Source organism: Physcomitrium patens, chromosome 22 (assembly GCF_059467195.1).
Source record: "Physcomitrium patens ecotype Gransden chromosome 22, ASM5946719v1, whole genome shotgun sequence".
NCBI classification, from domain to species: Eukaryota; Viridiplantae; Streptophyta; class Bryopsida; order Funariales; family Funariaceae; genus Physcomitrium; species Physcomitrium patens.
Genome location: NC_143431.1, coordinates 1,341,765 through 1,359,416, shown reverse-complemented (window position 1 = coordinate 1,359,416; position 17,652 = coordinate 1,341,765). Strand labels below are relative to the sequence as shown.

The 17,652-nt window shown below is 24.3% G+C and overlaps 1 long non-coding RNA gene across 1 annotated transcript; it reads left to right on the top strand.

The window, feature by feature from the left end:
• Positions 1–40: 40 nt before the first annotated feature.
• Positions 41–1,395, top strand: LOC149986592 (uncharacterized). The gene is made up of 3 exons (XR_016499939.1): positions 41–174; positions 764–871; positions 1,259–1,395. It is a non-coding gene; the product is annotated as an uncharacterized LOC149986592 (long non-coding RNA).
• The last annotated feature ends 16,257 nt before the right edge of the window (positions 1,396–17,652 follow it).

Here is a 17,652-nt window from a genome sequence, read left to right as displayed (position 1 = left end):
ACCTGTAGTGTCTGGGCAGGACCTATCCTGTCCGTTGCAACTTGCCCTGTCACTGGCTGGAGATTAAGGAAGCAATCCAATTTCTCATATGGATTCAACAAAAACATAAAAAACATGAAAGTCCGAAAACACAATAATATACATACTCAAGATTGAACCAGAGTGTGAAATATGGTACGTTTAATATTCAAAAACAAAATCGACAGAAAAGAAATGATAGCAAGAATCTAAATTATATAATCAGTTTATCTTTTATTTAAAACTAATATATCATGCAATAGTAATGGAATGTTGAAAATAGAAATCAATCCTCGCAAGCATAATAAATAAATAAATAAATAAATACGTAGATTAATAGAATGATATAAATTGAGGAAGATCATGAAATGCACAGATTTTGGGGAAATAAAAATAAATGTTGTGCATTAAAAACAGTTTAAATAGTATGCATACAATAATGATAATATAAAAGAGATCCATACAATATTGTAGTTACTAAAGTGTTTTTAGATGTAAGTCAATACCAACAAATTAGAAGTAGAGATGAAACAATTGTTATTTAAACGAAGTATTTTAGTGTATTTTTAGTTGGATATCTTTTTTGTATATTAATCATAAGATTTGGCAACAAAAAAGAACAAAAATGTTATGATGTTTCATAAAATTTTAATCTAATGTCTATTGTATATAGATTGATATCTTGAATGGTTTATTTTATTTTATTTTATTTTTCTATTGTTATTTGGATTGTTTTTGTCTGTAGGTCTTGTGGAAATTCCAAGAGTAATATTCCCAGTGTTCACTTAAGCTCACACAAGTTTTGGAAGTTTGAGAACAAATTTTAAAAAATAAACACCGCTTATTTTGGAAGGTGTAAATATTAATCTTTATAATTTTGTATAGATGATTTGACATTTGAAGTAACTATTTATATGTGATTTTATTAGTAATACATGAACATTTACAATATCTAAAATAATTGGATATAGTAGAATATTACTTAAGGAATCATAATTATAATTACAAATTCTAATTTATCATATGAAATATACTAATGACATCTTGACTATGTTGAATAAACCTTTATGATGATGAAAATTGATAGAAAATAAAACAAAGTTCGTAATAAGATTGAAATTATGTGTTTGAAGGTAGATCACATATATCTCTCAATTATTCATCATAGCAAAATTTGTAGAATTGTTTCCAAAGTGTATTTCAATGATGTGAAGGTTATTTCTTATTTGTTGTACTTTAGGATTTCCAATGGGTATGGAAATTTCGGATAAACTTGTACAAGCTATTGGAAGATTGATAAAACAAATAAAAGATGATGTTAGAAGTACTCTCTCTTAATGCCAAGTTTATTGCAAAGTCATTGAAACATTGTTGAAGATAAGAGACTACTTGAACAAATATCAATGTGCAAATCTTTGCTAGACATCTAGCCAAGTTATTAAAGTATTTAAAAATATAAAAACTTGTAGCAATAAAAGATTCAAATATGAGATATTATTTTGTAAATTCCAATATGTAGCATATAAAATCAACATATTGATAAAACATTGTAGACAACCATCTTGGTGTGAAGTAGATATCTTTCAAATGGATAACAAAGAGATATTCAGAGAGTTATTTTGGACTTGAAATTCTATTATCATATAACAATCCTTTTAACGGATTTTTTAAAGAAGTTGGAAGACATTCTATTAGTGTTATTTTATTTTGCTATCTTTGTGGAAATTAAACATAATGAAGATGAGCTTTATAAAAAATTGTACCATATAAGTAAAACTAGATATTTTTGAAGCTTATAGATTGATAAATTACATATTAGTGAGAATGAAGGACTTGTAGTATATAGAAGGTAGAGAATTGAATGATATAGAAGTATCAACTAAAATTCAAAATTTAAATATTTTTAAATATCCTATTATTAGTAGTCTTTTGAAAATATTTATGAAATAAAGTAATTTGGACTTTTGAGTGCAACAAAAGTGATGAATATTGAATGTAATTTATTATTTATAAAGGAGTTAGGTATCATGATATATTTAAGTCATGTAAAGTCAATCAAACATTTTTATGATTATAAAAATGATGCAAATAAAAAAGATAAAAGCACAATTAGAAACAATTCAAAGACATAGGTGTATCATGTGATGGAATTTTGCAAGTAAGTTTAAACATGTTAGAATAAAAGAGGTTAATACCATATTACCTCCTAGTTAATGTTATTTAGAAAATTACATAAGATAAGTGTTATATGCATGAGATGCAAAATATACATGGATGTATAAAACTTATTAATGTCCTACTTAATATTGTAGATGATAGTAAATTCAAGAATAATTTTGAGTGTGCTTTTCTAAAATTATATTAGTATGTCAAAGATTGATATAGGAAAGAATCCAAAGCAAAAAAAAACAAATTATATATGAAAACTTAAAATACAAGGTTTTGGAGGCATTAAAAAACAAGATATCAATGAAGACATATTCTTTTGAAGCAAATGTATATTCTTTTAAAGCAAATGTATATTCTTTTATAGTGAAATATTCTAAAATATTGTTTAAAAATATCTATTTAAAGATATAAATACAAATTTAGAAATATTAAAAAAAATAAAAAATATAGAAGACCAAAGTTACCTTCAAATTTTAGTAAACTAACTCAATTTATTAAAAACATGTTGGAATCTAAATCCTTTATAATAATTATATTTTATAAATATTACTAAGATTTTGAAAGCAATAGATTTTATTTTATTTTATTTTACTTCGTAGAAATTGATGTTACCAAAATACCTTATTCTCGGTTATTGAAGAAGCAAGATTATCAAAATCATAAACTAAAAGAAAAACTTAACAATGTTTTGTTAGTAAAACTTAAGTTGTTTATTATTTTTTCATATAAAAATAGATTAATTTGAGTAATTTTACAATGTATTTATCTCTGAATACAACTTTGATAATGGTTTAATGTCAACAAAAAAAAAAAATGTGGTAAAATATTCTTATTAGAATCTAAATCATAAAATATTTATTTATTTAATTTTATGATTTTTTCGTCTAATAATTGGTTAAATAAAAAAATAAATTATTGGGTATGGAACAAAATTTGATAAATATTAAATAAATATGCAAGAATATAATAAAACATCATCTTTTATTGGTATAAATGGAATCAATAAGATTTCAATGACAAATGCTATATATAATGACATAAAATACAAATATGATACATTATTTGTTTTGTAGGTAGTGTTTAAAATAAAGACAATGGTTTTTTAACAACTTAAAAAGTTTTTAAAAAACTTCATATTCAATCGGAGCCAATGAATTTAAAAAGAATAGAAGAAAGTTAAGGTTGTAAAATAAATTGTAAAATTTGGTAATAGATTACTTTTGATTTTAGAAGTTATAGTTTGGTATTTAAAGATTTTTTTTTTAATATTAAAAATAATATTTAATATTTTTTTATAAAAAGTAATTTAACTCAAGTACCAACTTCATGAATATTAGAGTCAAATGAATAGGAACAGATATTCGGTTTGAATTTCAAAATTCAAAATAATATGGATAAGAAATATTTGAATGAAATTAATAATAAACTTATATAATAATAAATAGCTTATTTTAGACTTTTTTATAAATCAAAGTTGTGACTTAATATATTAAAGTAAAAAGTTTATATATCTATTTATAATTTTTATTTTATTATTATATATTTTTATAATTTTTTGATTATTTATTATTTATTATTTAATTATTTTTATAATACTATTATTAAATATAATAGTGGTATATTTTTTTAACCAAGATTAAAAATTTAAATAATATAAAATTCTGGATTTTGAATAAAAAACATAATAGATTCAAACACGATTTTAATTTAATTAACCTTTTCTATATGTTATATAAAATTCTTAAAATTTTAGATTATGTCTTATCATGGATTATTGCACCTATTTATTTAAATTTCTAAGTTTTAAATCTTTGATTTCTAAATTTATTCAAAAATATGAAGTTCTTCAATACATTTAGCAATAGTAATAATCTTCAGCTCTTGCATATCAAAGATGGTCACAAATGTGAGGTTGCCATTTCATTTAAGAATAAATTCAATTTTAAGCACCAATTTATATTAAAGATGGTCAAAGAAATAAGGTTGCCAAATTTATTTGGTAGTAAAATATTAAGCTTAAACAATTGCATATATTGAAGATAGTTAAAGATACAAGGGTGCTAAATTCATTTGGCAATGATTCTAAGCTTAAGCATTTTATTATATGAACAAAGATAATTATATACAACACTTTGAGTGGTACAAATCAATCACAAAGTATGTAATTTTATCCAAATACAAATGCACAATTGACATACTCTAATGGAAAGATTAAGAATCTACAACAAATAAGTCAAGTTATCTCTCACACCACAAAGAAAGAATCCAAGAGTGCAAATGTGAAGAATTGAAAAAAAATCCTAAAGCTTTATTAAAATTACTAAATCACCGTGGCCACGAAAATCCTTCCAATAAATTTCTTCTCTCTCAAAAACACTCACAAGATTTGACTTGACAAGAATGTCAAGTCAAGGAGATTTTTTGCCTAAGTATTCAAACCATAGTTGACAAGTCAACTAACTAAAAAGCTAACAAATGGAAAAACTATTAAACTACATACATCCAATGGAATTTGGCATTTAATGCTATATCTTGTGACAATTGTCATATAAGTAAAGATCATTACTCATAACTCATCAAGTACTATAAACCAATAGCAAACTATGTAATCCATACTAATAAAAATATACAACCAACACATTCTCAAGTATCCCTCTTTTTCTCTCCTCCAATTAAATAAGATCTCTTCTATTCAACTAGGACTACAAATTATACAAGGATAAATGCTACAAAGTTGTTGTTTCAAAACTATACTCATCTAAGTTAGTGTTGTAGCAGCAAGACGACCAAAATGTGTGACAAACATGAGCAAAGAAATCTTTAATCAGTATCAATAGATAAGACATGGCTAAAAGCATTCTTACAACAAAGACAAATTCACTCTCTTAAAAGAAGAGTTGAAAGAAGTAGTGTCAAGCATACTATATGCCACCCACATTGGCATTGATTACACAAAAACTTGTTAGCAGCTCCTTTCTTCTTATCACATATAAAACAAGAAAGATCAATTTATTATGTATAGAATCATTAATAGGAAGATAATAGAGAACACAATTCTTTGAATGCTTCCAACACTCTTGTCCATCTTTGCTTTTCAACATTAAAATACCACTAGGTAATATATTTTTTATATGTAAAATTATGTGCCTTACCTTATTATTAATTATTGTAGGCATCTCATATTACAAATACACATAATCTTTTTTTGCAAAATCTCTGCAATTGATGTCAATAAGCTCTACTACAAATGTAAGCATATTATAAGATATCATGATGAACAATAGATAAGTATCTACAGCCATAAATATGGCCATCTTAAAAAAATTTGCTTAATCATGTAGATACTTCAAAATGTCTAAGCTCCTCAAAAGTATTAAGTTATAGATAATAATCATAATCAAAAGTATCAAATTATAGATAATAATAATAAAAGTATCAATTTATAGATAATAATCATAATCATAGTAAAAAGTATCAAGTTGTAGATAACAATCATAATTAACAAAAAAATATGTTTTTTGAATAGAAAAATGTACCAAATTATTATATGCAAACTTTGCTGATGATAAAAGTGTTATTTAATTAACTTGATGATAGGTGATGGTACATTTCAAATATTACTCTAAAACTTGATTCATCCATTCTAATTGTCTATCAATTTGAAGATAAAATATTGAAGGCAATTTTATATCCACCTTTAGAATCTTAATAGCGATTTTTCAAAATCTTGATATAAATTGAATCTCCCTATTTGATATAATATATGGCCAATTTATGATAATAATAGATATTATCAAAAGATATTTTAGCTATTTCTTTACTTGTGATAGATTTTGTATATGATATAAAATATACCATCTTGATAAAAGTATCTATTATTATGAATATAAAATCATATAAATCTAAAATTGGAAGATCCATGATAAAATCCACAAAAAGAAAAGACTATAGTTGTTCCAAAATAGGTAATAGCTAAAACATTCCATAAGATTGATGACAAAGAATTATTAATCTTGACTAAATTTCAAATAATTATAGAAAGTCTTTAACTACCTTTTATATTTGAGGCCACTAAAAATCTCTAAAGATTAGCTTCAAAGTCTTATTGTATTCAAAATATCTAACTACTAGAAAATCATGACAAGCTTAAAGAATATGTAAACGTGCTCCTCCTTCTGAAATATAAATATGGCCTTTAAAATAAAATAAATTATTTTTGAATTCAAACTTGGAAGTATTATAATATTCAAAAGAAGTATTCTTGATATCATGAATAAGAAGATCAAAGAACATACTTGATTGAATTTTTTTGACAAATATTGAATTTACAATCAATATTGATTTTATTGCTCAATGATGAAAATTTTCAAGATTCATCACCACTATTTATTGATCAAAAGCTACATCTCTTTCTTTTGGTATAAGATAAGAATGTTTAAAAAATACAACTGACAAATCTTATTATTTTTTAGGTTAATATATGATCTTAAAATCAAATCTTAATAATTACATGTTCCAATAAGCTTAGCAATGATTAAATATCCATGTTGACATGAAATACTTGATGTTCTTGTGATCTGTATATACAATGTCTAAATCAAAAGTGCCTTTTAGATAAAAAAAATATATATATCATTTATGAAATGTTAAAAAGTAACTAATCCATTCATAAGTCTAAAAGAGATGATATTATATTTGAAATATCCATACCTAGTTCAAAAAGTAGTCTTCTATTCATCTCCTTCTTTGGTGCAAACCAAGTTGTATGCTCTTTGTAGATCTATTTTTGTATAGATCTTTGCTTGATTGAGTTGGTCAAAAAGTTGTGAAATCAGAGGTAAGAGATACCTATTTTTGATGGTGATATTGTTAAGTTTTCAATAGTCTATGCTTATCCATAAAGATCCATCTTTTTTCTTTACAAATAAGATAGGAGCTCTTGCTCAAGATTTTGAATGATGTATAAAGTTTTTAGCCAAGTTTTTATCAATGGATTCCTTTAGTGCAACTAAATCATTTTATAATAAGTTGTAGATTGGTTTGAATGGTGGTTGAATTCTTTCTTGCAAATCAATTTAGCAATCAAAGGGTTGATATTTTCAAAGAATATTTATATTTATTTTTCAAAAATATCCTAAAAAACTTGATACTAGCTAAAAATACTACTTGAAGTCTTATCACCATCAAAAATGGATATGGCATATATAGTAAAAGATGACCTTTCTTTTGTCGCATGCATAAAAGCTCTTGTATCTACTAATAAGGATTTAAATATAGTAAAGTTATTTATTTCTACTTTATTATCAAAATTTTGGATTAAACTACAAGAAAAATTAAGATTATAAGAAATTCAATCTATTTGAGGATTACATTTTTTTAACAATGATAATTCTAAAATAATTAGATTAAAAAGAAATCTTATCACATTAAATATTACTACGCTATAATGATCTTTAATTGCTACATCTAAAAGAATAGTCTCATGGATAATATCTCCAAAATACAACAAATAACCATCTATAATTTCTATATATATGGATTTGGTTTTCTTGACTAATGATATCTCTTGTTTTTAACAAAATCTTTGTCTGTAAAACAAGCTAAAGCTCTTAAATCTAATAAGGCAAAGACTTTATGATTTTTGGATCTTAAATATACATCTATTATAAAATAAGGTAAGATATCTTAAGAAAAAATATGACCTTTACTAGGTGTTGTATATGATTTTAATCACATGGTTTCTATTATAACAAGAGAAATTTGTTTTCCAACATATTGTTTTTTTGGCAATTGTACTTTTTATTTTTTAATTATATTGCTTCTTTACACAATGTTAAGCAGTGTGCTTAGCTCCTTTACAATATAGGCATAAAATTTCTTGATGACAAAAAATCTTTTCTTGCTTGATAAAATATTTAAAATATACAATGTCAATTTATATATGCTTTAGCCTAGATGAAAAATCTTCCAAATATTTTACCATGTCTTGATTTGTACCTCTCTAACCAAATCTTTGTTCTTGGTATCTTTCAAAAAGTTGATTATTGCATATAATAGCTTGAGCAATAGATTGCTCCAATCAATCTACTTTCAATATTGTCAATAATAAATCTTTGAAATTATCTTTTAATCCATATTGAAATTGATTGATAAGGGCTTTGTCATTTTAATCTAGATCATAAGTAAGATTTTGGAATTCAGTAGTATATACGATGGCTTAATATGATCTTTGTTGTAGAGATTTAAGCTTATTCTCTACTATCCTTTCTTGATCCTTCGAAGAATGAATTTAAATCATAAAATAATTATGAGTCTTTTTTCATCAAAGGTCCAAACCAAGAAAGAGTATTCTTAGATAAAAGTGCTCCAATGAATCTAACTTGAGTAAATCCATCAAGGTATTGAAAATAATGCAACCTTAGATAGACCTTTATTTGTTGTGAGAACCGTTGAAACTTTAATCTTGTTCCATCAAACTTCTTGGGCATACTTCTCCTTATTTCTCTTACACTAATAGTAGCAAGATTTTGTGGATTTAATTTTAAATTTAATCTACTTGCTTTTCTTAATTATATAAATTTTTAGTCCACACTTTGAATTTTATTGTTGATTTCTTCCATAAGCATAGAAATAATACCTTGATAATTCACATAAGAAATTTGTGAGATTTTTCTTCTTAGAATATTGACAAACTTATGAAGATTTGCAATAATTACAAATCTATCTTTATTTTTGCTAAGAGTAGCATCCATAATCTTTTTTTTTATATATAATCCAAACAAATTGAAAAAGTTAAATTAGAGGAGGATAATCTGCAACCTCTAATATCAAATAAAAATTTCTACAAAAAAAGGTAATCTACTCTCTATAAAAAAAAATCTGTGTTAAAAAATAAAACTATTTTTTTGAAGGTAGGTAGTTCACAACCTTCAAAACATAATAATAGAAGTAAAATAATCCACTCACTTCTAAAAAAAAAAAAACAAGAACAATAAGATAGCACTCTTGTCAAATTATCAAGGATATGAATCTAAAAGAACTAAAAGGTTAATACACTCTTGTATCACTCAAAAAGACTAGACAATCATTCAAAGATGATATAATATTAGATTAAAATGACTATTGCCAAAGACAAGAAGACTAAAAAGTCTTGAAATAAGCCTAAATACAAAAAAAACATTGACAAGAGTAAAAAGACTTCACTCTAGCATCCATATATACTATCTAACTAAGAGCTATATGGCAATATTCTATAAGACCTCCAATATGTGTTGACTTTGCAAGATACATGTCTTAATTTGTAAGACAAGTTTTATATATGTGTGCCACATAGTTAACTTATTTTACAAGCTACCAATATATATAGTACGTGATTAATTTGTTGACTAAGAGTCTAATCTACCAATCAACTACAAATACATGTAAAGTCAAAACTACATCAATAAAGCTTCTAATAAGCTTTTCTAGAAGATATTATGAAATTAATTTATATTTTATTTACTTCTACCCAATTATATAAGTGATTATTGGAATAAATATGTATATTTATGATAGCATGTTTTAAAAAAAAATCACCTTTTATTATTTATGTCATATCTATTTTTAATAATAAAAAGACTTCAAATGGCATACCATATCAATACCAAGATTATCAAGATGTTTTTGAAAACAAAATAAAAATACTCTTTTAAACCATTGTCTTTATGATTTTTTAATTAATCTTTAAGAAAGAGCTCAATTACCATTTGGACCAATCTATTGCTTATCACAAATTAAATTGGCTACATTCAAGGAATATATTTATAAAAACTTGGCTAAGAATTTGATATGCCATTCAAAATATCTAATATGAGCTCATATCTTATTTGTAAAGAAAAAGATGAATCACTTTGGATATATATATATATGCAATATTGAGGATTCAACAAGATCATTATTAAAATTAGATATCCTTTATCTTTCATTTTAGGTCTTTTCAATGAATTGAATCAAATAAAGATTTATACTAAAATGGATCTAAAAAGAATATTTAACCTGATACATATTAAAGATGTAGGTGATTAGAAGTTTGCACTTTGAATTAAGTATGGACATTTTGAATATAATGTCATGGCTTTTTTACTCAAAAATACACCAATTACTATTCAATATCTTTTGAACAATGTTTTTTGAAAATTTTTAAATGATTTTTTTACTTTTTATTTAAACAACATCTTAATCTATTCTAAGAACGAGGAAGAGTATAAGCTTCATGTTTGCCACATATTACAAAAATTTAGAAATGCATGACTATATGCCAAATAACAATATGCATTGAGAGATTTTAAAATATACAAAAAAAACTTGAGGTTATACTAAAATATTTTAAGATAAATTTAAAATAAAAAATTTCTTAAATAAAATTAATAAGATTTTTAATATAATTAAAAATATTATAAAAAACATATTATGATTTTTTATGAATTTTAATACCAATATATAATTAAAAAATATCATAAATCATATCACAAATATCTTTTATAATAATATTTATTCTAAAACTTTTTAGTATAAATAAGAGAATTTTTTTGTGTATATGTGGCGTGTAAAATGTCCGCTTAAGAATTTTCTAATTTTACATCAAAGAATAGTATAAAATTGTGTAATATTAAATACCTATATTATATATATATAGTAATTATTCAATATTTTGTAATTAAATTTATTTTATAATTTAATATTCAATAAAAGAATATAGTTCTATATACTTGTTTGTTTACTATAACATATAATATTACACATAAGTTAAATCTCAAAGAGAAACTTTTGATTTAACTTTTTAATATTTTAAACTAATAATATGATAATTATACATTAAATTCCTGATATATATATATATATATATATATATATAAAATAATTACATTTAATATAAAATTTATTATAATAATTATGACTTTTAAAATAAGATAAAATTATGATATTAAAAAATTTCTTTATTTAAAAGTTAATCTTGAAATATAGATATTTATTTGAAAGAATATTAATCCTATGAATTAATTTTATTTTTATAAAAAATCATTAATAAGAAAAATAGATAAACATCAATAAAATTTTAATAAAAGTCAACAAGGACATTACATATACATAACCGTGGTATGAAAGTTAACTAATTAATAATAAGTGTAAGCTACACAAATCTTCATTTTAATCAAATCAACAAACTGTTAGTAGATTAAAATTAAAAAATTATATCATTAAATTAACCTAAATGATAATTAATTTAGATAATTATATTTTATTAAATATTTCTATTTATATATAGTAATTTAAATTAAGTATCAAAGTATAATTGAGTTAAAGCAAACTACATCTTAAAGATTATATATATATATATATATATATGAAATAATACACATATTGTATTGTTATATGAACAAAGGATAAACTTTTGCATTCTTGTGCATTTAAATTTCAGCATGATTAGTATCAAGAGTATTATGATCTTTAAAATGAAACTTAGCTAATTCTCAAATCTTTAACTAATTAAATTATTAAAGCTCAAAAAAATTCTAAAGATCATTGAAGAAAATCTTTAAACAATAAGAAGTTGAATAAGTATCTAAATTATATATTTTTTAAAATAAAAAACTAACGAAAACATTATTTTTTATAAAATAAAAAAATATATAAAAGTATCAAAAAGAAATTATTCTTATATATATATATATATCTATATATATATCTATATATATATATATGTATATGCAGAATAGTTAGAAATATAAATAAAGATATAAAAAAAATAATTTTTTTATTATATAACATTTAAGTTTATTAAAAATTTACCATAAAAATATATATGAATTATCAAAAAAGTAGAACAATAATTTATTCATTTTTTTACAACTTAGAAGATTACAATTCTAATAATTTATTTAAACATGAGAATATTTATTCTAAATTAATTTATATTTAATTCATTTAAGATTAAAAAATCATATTTTTTTTTTAAAATATATTAAAGTAAATAATGGTTTTGATGATAGTTAGGATAGATGGATAAATTTAGTAAATACTTAGATCAATTTCATAATTTCTTTCATTTATATATGTATATATATATATATATATAGAACACAAAATAAATACTTAATATTTATAAATATGTTAAATAATTTTGTTTTATATAATATGTTAGCTAAATTTTAAAATTTATACATTATTTTTCTTAATATTTCAAATCAATCAAAATAAATTTAGTCTCAAAATAAAATAATAATTGAATTAATTTAAAATCAAAAAATGAACAATAGATAATATTTTATTTAATGTACATGTATAGTTGTTTTGTGGCATTGGAAAAAAATATTATTATTATTATTTTAATATTCATGAATAACTATACTAAAATTCATGAGCAATGTGAAAATAACAATGGCTATTAATCTCAAACTCTGGAAACCTTTATTAATGTTTTACAATTGTTCTATCAATTTTTAAGATGGTTAAGAAATTTGAACCTTTAATTGAAATAATTTCTGTATGAAATTTTACACAATGAAGTACTTTATGATCTAAAAGTGTTAAATTGATGTATTTGATGGTGTCACTCGCATTCTTCTTGTCAACCTGTTCCGCACTCTCTCTCTTGCCGACCACAAAATCATACGCGCCGAAAGTGATGCAGACGACGAGAAGCTTGTCATGGACCCCACATGGCCGCAATTTGCAAATCGAGTATGAGTTCCTGTTTTGGTCGTGGAGAAGGATTCCAAACTGGTCGAAGTTCCGGACGTGGTGGTGGCAGAGGATCCAGAATTAAAGTTGTGAACAAGCCAAGGAAGGCCAAGAAAGCAAACAATGAGCCTTAGAGCTGAGCTAAGACAAGAGATAGAGATGCTAGCAAGACAAAATCAACAAAGCAAAATGTTCAACAAAGAGAGGAGTCAGAACAGTAACAGAGAACACATTTTAGTACAACCAGCCACGTCTGTCATGGGTATTGATGATACGGTGGAGCGGTGGACGATGGAGCTCGACAACTCAGCCCAACAACGAGGTCGGTGAGGGGTATCAATGATAAAAATAAAATAAAAAAGCGGCGGACGGTGCAGTGCGATTTCAGGGGTGTCAACATCGCCATCCACTGCAAGGGGGCATAAATCCACAGCAGGAGCGGTGGGAAGCTAATCTGACAATAGACAAGTTTTTGGGAGAAGGCGGAGAGGAAGCAGATTTTGCAGGAAGATAAGAGCAGAGGACATCCTTCAGAATTAGTTTTGGACTTTCTTCTTGGCGCAAGATTAGAACAGACAAATATATCACAAGATTGAGCAGGTGGGTGGGCGAGAAATGAGCTGTGGCTCCGGAACCTTTTGAGATCTGATTTGGAGCAGCAGCAGCAGTTCTTGTGTCCTTCAAAAGCCCGGGCATTGAATGTATACTATACTTTGCACAAGTTGAATGTTGTGATTTGAATATTGTGAAATGTTGCGTGAGCTTACTGCCTTCTAAGTCTTGGATGTGGACGCTGCTAGTTATTCTCCAAGGCCTTAACAGGATTCTGTGCTTGGGCCCAATACAATTAGAGTACGTCACCTGTTGTGGGTCTGCTCATGGTTGGAGGGCCTTGGATTTTCTTCAAGTATTCTCTTGGATTAACAAATTTTGGAGCAATGTCCCTGAAAATTTTAGGGACATTGAATTTGGATCAAAGATAATTTTTTGGTAACATTTGAAGTAATACTTGGTCTGTTTGGGCAATTTGGATCAACTTTCTGTAGAGGAGCAGTTCTGATTTTGGAGGAATAATTATTAGAGATCAATACTTGGATTGTTTTGCAAATATTTGTGTTACAAAAGGTGCTTAAATGTTTTGGCTCTAACAAGCTAAAGATTGCATATTAAGGAGAATTGAAAAGATTGGAGTGATTATTGGGATAAACAAGGGGCCCAAGGTAGAAAGTTAGATAAGTGGTTGAATCTATCAAAAGCAAAAGAAAAGTAGTGAATATTTAATTTTATTATGTATAAGTTAGAAAAGTGATTTAGTTTGTGATTGTGGCTATATTTTCTTATTTAATTTTTTTTAATACAATCAATAAGAAATAGGATTTGTTAGGATTTATAGGGTCAAAGTTTGTTAAGTATGTTTAGAATATGTTTTAATTGATCAAAATGAAGGGTTGGAAGTAGTGAAGATGTCTTACAATTACCATGAAAAAATTTATTAAAGCATTTTGTGGATTTTTGTAAAATCAAGATTTAGGATATGATTAGAGTTTGTTAAGATTTAAGATATGCTTTGGGTTGGTTAGAAATTAGAATATATTTAGGATTTTTTGCATTATAATTTATTATCTTAAAATTTGCTTATACTCTTACTATCATTTGACAATTTCTAAGATTTGATAATAAGATTTGTTAAAGATTTTTTGGATTATGGTTAATATTGTTTAAAATAAATCTAATATGTAATTGTGAATTTTTATTGATAGGATGCAATTGCAATGTGTGTAAGTGATTTATTATCACATTTTTTTGGAAATAAAGCAAGAATTATTTGTTTATAATTTAAAGATTTGTATCTTATTTTTAGAAGCAAATATTTATAATCAAGAAATATTTATAATCAAGTAGTATTGTTATGATATAGGCGATGAAAGATTGATCTTTGCAAACAAACAAGATCATTCCCAAAATTATGGATTGTTAAAGCATCTATTACAAAGTTTAAAAGACTTGTATTCTATAGAAGATGGGGAATTAGATGATTTGAAATTATCATTACATATAAAAAATCTTAAACTTTTTGAACTCTTGTGTGAAGGAGCTAGTAGAAAGGTTTATAAGTCAAAGTGGTTGCAACATGTGTGTGCGACTACAAAGATAGATATTAAATTTGAGAAACTTTTTAAGAAAGATGTGAGTATTCTAGCAAGTTAAAGCCATTCCAACTTGATAAAATATAATTTTGCAATGAAACTAATGTAAATAAAAGATATTAATATTATATGTCTATAAATTAAAAAAACACTCATATTTGGATATAGAATTGATCCAAAAAAAATTTAAGCAAGATGCTTGAAGAAAATGGACAAGAAACTTATATTTTTCTAATTAATGCTATGTCTCAAATTGCAAAAGAAATGTATTACTTATATGACATATACATTGCACATTGTGGTTTGAAGCAAAACAACATTTTTCTTGATATCATGGAAGAAAATATTATAGATAAAAAAATTCAATATAAAATTGTTAAGGTGATTGATTTTAGAATATCTAAGATTGAAGTTGGAAGCAAACTAAAAGCTAAAAAGAATAAGCATGTTTATGGTACTATAAGATACATTGCTCTTAAAGTATTGAAGAATCAATTTCAAACAATGACTATGTGCTCGTTTGAAGATTTTTTTTTCATTTGAAATGATATGTTTTAAGATTCTTTCTAAAAATGATCCATTTTTTGATGTAAGAACAAGAAAAGAGATATTGGAAAGAATAGAAAAGATGATAAACCATGCTTAACTTTAAATTGTAATAAATTGATTAAGCTCATTCAAGAGTGTTGGAGCTTGAATTCTTTTCAACAACCAAACTTTGCAAGTGTATGTAAAGGATTAATTCAATTGAAGAAAAAAAATAACTGAGATTATTACAAGAATCAACACCAAATTTTTGTGCGTCAAGGAACAAAAGTCATCAAATTATGGAATTATAAAGAATACATATTACAATTTTATTAACAAAACTTGTACTAAAAAATGAGATAAAAGTATATTGAATTAATTAGATTGACTAGAAATGATTTTATTTTTTTTGTATAAGTTTTAAATGCAATAGTGATAAATATATGATTTAATGAAAGAACAAATTTATAAAATTCAATTAGGATGCAATGTGCATATTGTGCATTTATTTCTTTTATATTAACTTATGATTTAATTTCTAATTATAGATTGATATAATTAAAGAAAAGGTATTTGATAGAAGATAATATTTATTGCAAATATCACAACTATGTACAAGTAATGTAAAGGCATTATATCTTGTTGGAATGAATGGAATAGACAAGACAACAATAACAAAGGAAATATTTAATAATGTGAAGCACACATATAATGCTTTATACTTTGTTGATTGCAATGCACGTGGTGGTGATTGTTATAAAACTTCATGCTATATTTTAGAAAAAAATTAAAATGAATCAAAACCAAAGGATTTGGAAGAAGTTCAAGGAATATTGAAATTATTCTTGACCAAAAATAAAGTCATTTTAGTCTTTGATGATGTAAAGAATCAAAGTCAAATTGAAGATGTTTTGTACATGTATGATTTAATTCATAGCAATAGTAGCACATTAATTACAACAATTCAAGCTTAAAAAATTATAGAATATTTTAATAAAAAAATATATAAAATAAATATTAAAAAACTTAATAAAGAAAAAAGTTTGAAGTTATTTACTTATTCTCATAGATATAAAGATAAGATGCTTGATGAACTTATTAAAGTTTGAAAAAAGATTGTAAAAGCTTTCAATAGTCTACTATTGAGTCTAAAGGTTATGAGTGCATTTTTAAGAGAAAAAAAGATGTTGAGGTGTTGGAAGCGAGCTTTATAAAGGTTTAAAAAAGAGAAAGGAGGTAGATAGAGATGAAAAAAATAGTGACCATAAGATTTGGATTATATTAAAAATAAGTTTTGACAATTTGAAAGTTAAAGAGAAGAATATGTTCTTAGTCCTATATTATTTTTTTGTAATGATGTATGTCTTGATGGTATGTTGAAAGAAAAGATATTACAAAATAGGCTAATATTAAATATATATATATATATATATATATATATATTAAAAAAATATTACATTGATTTTACATTAGAAACATTGATAAAAAAAAAAATCATCAATAAAATAGACAAAGATGGAATTTTAAGTATGCATGATTAGCTACGTGACATGGGTAGAAAGATTGTTGAAACTGAAATGAATTTTAAAGAGACATGAACATGAAACATGAGTGTACAGCCATTTCATGCAATTTCAAAAAAAAATAATGTACTTAACTATTATTCAAATGTCAAGTACAGAAATTATTATGATATCAAAATTCTTTAACATTTGATAGAATATGAATATAACATTTTCATATTAGTCAAGCATTATTGTATTTTTTAGATGTATATTGATGTACAAATAGTTCTAATAAATTTATTTAATTTATATTTTTATAATATTTTATATTTATTAATTTTTTTAATAATGTAAAACTAAATTTTTTGTGCATAAAATGTGTTGTTTTATAGTTGGAAGGATTATGTTGCAAAAATCTACAAAACAATCTATATAACATGTTTTGTAAAATTAAAAGTAATTTTTTCACCACTTCAAATATTAAGCTATAACATAAATTATCTTGTATCAAGAGATAGCTTAAGAAAAATACACACATTTTTTAGGCTGTACAAAAGTAGTTTGAA